The following is a 2,760-nucleotide window of genomic DNA, read 5'->3' as shown; positions in this document are numbered from 1 at the left end:
TGTGCTCATGGATGTGTACATGGGTGTGCAAAAGGGAAAAAGGAAGAGGACTTCTGTGGGGCTCATTGAGAAAGAACAAAAGGAGACCTAGGAGGGCAGAACTGAGTGGAGACCAGGGACAGCTGATGCCAAGACCTTTTGAGATGTCCTGTAACCACTTCCACAGAGTTAATTTTGTGATCTACTTTCTGTTTCTCTGCATTTCAATACACAGCATTCTTTGGAAAGGAGTCTGTGTCCTTTCAGATCCTGCAGAGTGAAGGAAAAGAGGAAGAATCTCTGCCAAGAGGAAGCAGGGACAGTGAAAGCTCAATGTAGACCAAATCCAAAGCAGTGGAGGGAGGCAGGGCTGCCCGGAGCCCCCTTTGGCACAGCGCCCCTGCCCCACAGGGGAGGCTGCAGGATGGAGTAGGAAGCAAAGGCCTCTGCGCTTTTGATTGCATGCTGCCATCAACAACAGTTCTGGACATGTGCCTCTGACATATGAATATGCATTTGTTTATTTTTACAGATGTGTTCTACTGTAGTAGTGTCTTATGTGTAGAATAAAACACAAAAAAGAAGATAAGGGGTTGTGTGCCCAGCCCGGGCATGCAGTGGAAATGCAGGGCAGGGGAGAGGAGGCCTTCAGGGCACCACATGGGCCCCACGGTGCAGCTGGACTTCCTTCTCAACCCTCTTGCTTCCTTCAGACTGGGGTCAGATCAGCAAACAAAGGGCCTCTGATGGTGATTGTTGAATATTGCAAATATGGAAATCTATCCAACTACCTCAAGAGCAAATGTGACTTATTTTTTCTCGACAAGGATGTGGCATCACACATGGAGCGTAAGAAAGAAAAAATGGAGCCAGGCCTGGAACAAGGCAAGAAACCAAAACTAGATAGCATCACCAGCAGCGAGAGCTTTGGGAGCTCCAAGTTTCAGGAAGATAAAAATCTGAGTGATGTTGAGGAAGAGGAGGATTCTGATGGTTTCTACCAGGAGCCCATCACTATGGAAGATCTGATTTCTTACAGTTTTCAAGTGGCCAGAGGCATGAAGTTTCTGTCTTCCAGAAAGTGCATTCATTGGGACCTGGCAGCAAGAAACATTCTTTTATCTGAGAACAATGTGGTGAAGATTTGTGATTTTGGCCTTGCCCAGGATATTTACAAGAACCCCGATTATGTGAGAAAAGGAGGTACTTGACTTCCTCTGAAATGGATGGCTCTTGAATCTATCTTTGACAAAATCTACAGCACCAAGAGCGATGTGCGGTCCTAGGGAGTATTGCTGTGGGAAATCTTCTCCTTAGGTGGGTCTCCATACCCAGGAGTGCAAATGGATGAGCACTTCTGCAGTTGCCTGAGGGAAGGCATGAGGATGAGAGCTGCTGAGTACTCCACTCCTGAAATCTATCAGATCATGCTGGACTACAGGCACAAAGACCCAAAAGAAAGGCCAAGATTTGCAGAACTTGTGGAAAACCTAGGTAATTTGCTTCAAGCAAATGTATAACAGGATGGTAAAGACTACATCCCACTCAGTGCCATACTGACAATTTTACATACTCAACTCCTGCCTTCTCTGAGGACTTCTTCAAGGAAGGTATTTCAGCTCCCAAGTTTAGTTCAGGAAGCTCTGATGATGTCAGATACATAAATGCTTTCAAGTTCATGAGCCTGGAAAGAATCAAAACCTTTGAAGAACTTTTGCCAAATGCCACCTCCATGTTTGATGACTACCGGGGGACAGCAGCGCTCTGCTGGCCTCTCCCATGCTGAAGCGCTTCACCAGGACTGACAGCAAACCCAAGGCCTCGCTCAAGATTGACTTGAGACTAACTAGCAAAAGTAAGGAGTCGGGGCTTTCTGATGTCAGCAGGCCCAGTTTCTGCCATTCCAACAGTGGGCACATCAGCAAAGGCAAGGGCAGGTTCACCTACGACAACGCCGAGCTGGAAAGGAAGACGGCGTGATGCTCCCCGCCCCTCTGGGAGTTGTAGTCAGCTAAAATTCTGTGGTCTTGTACTCCACCCGTCTAGAGTTTGATACGAAGCCTTATTTCTAGAAGCACATGTGTATTTATACCCCCAGAAAACTAGCTTTTGCCAGTATTATGCATATATAAGTTTACACTTTAACCTTTCCAGGGGAGCCGGCTGCTTTTTGTGAGTTTTTAATAGTGCTTTTTTTTTTTTTTTTTTTTTTTTTTTTTTTTGACTAACAGGAATGTTAACTCCAGACAGAGAAATGGTGACAAGTGAAGAACACTACTGCTAAATCCTCATGTTACTCAGAGTTAGAGAAATCCTTTCTAAGCCCAATGACTTCCCTGCTCCAACCCCCGAGACCTCAGGGCACGCAAGACCAGTTTGATTCAGGAAGTGCACTGATCACGCAATGCATCATGGACTCCACTGGGCCAGTCCCGCAGCCCAAAACCCAGGGCAACGAGCCCTGGTTTTATCTGAGCATTGTTCTCAGATAAAAGCCAGCCCCGGGGATCGCTGGCTGGCCTGAGCAACGTTTCGGGAGTCCTCTAACAGGCCTAAGACACGTGAGGAGGAAAAGGAAAAAAGCAGAAAACAAGGGAGAAAAGAGACACCGGGAGAAGGCATGAGAAAGAATTTGAGACGCACCATGTGGGCGAGGTGGCGGACAGGGCTCAGCAATGCCATTTCAGAGGCTTCCCAGCTCTGACCCTTCTACATTTGAGGGCCCAGCTGGGAGCAGACAAGACAGAGAACAGGGGACATTTTCTGGATTCTGGGAGGCAA

At 47.3% G+C, this 2,760-nt stretch overlaps 1 pseudogene; it reads left to right on the top strand.

Annotated features, from left to right (window-relative positions):
• The first annotated feature begins 722 nt into the window (after positions 1–722).
• On the top strand, positions 723–2,069 carry LOC470809 (vascular endothelial growth factor receptor 1-like; annotated as a pseudogene).
• Positions 2,070–2,760: the final 691 nt, after the last annotated feature.

The sequence above is a fragment of the Pan troglodytes genome, chromosome 2, assembly GCF_028858775.2.
Source record: "Pan troglodytes isolate AG18354 chromosome 2, NHGRI_mPanTro3-v2.0_pri, whole genome shotgun sequence".
Taxonomy (NCBI): domain Eukaryota; kingdom Metazoa; phylum Chordata; class Mammalia; order Primates; family Hominidae; genus Pan; species Pan troglodytes.
This window is presented reverse-complemented; position numbering and strand designations above follow the sequence as displayed.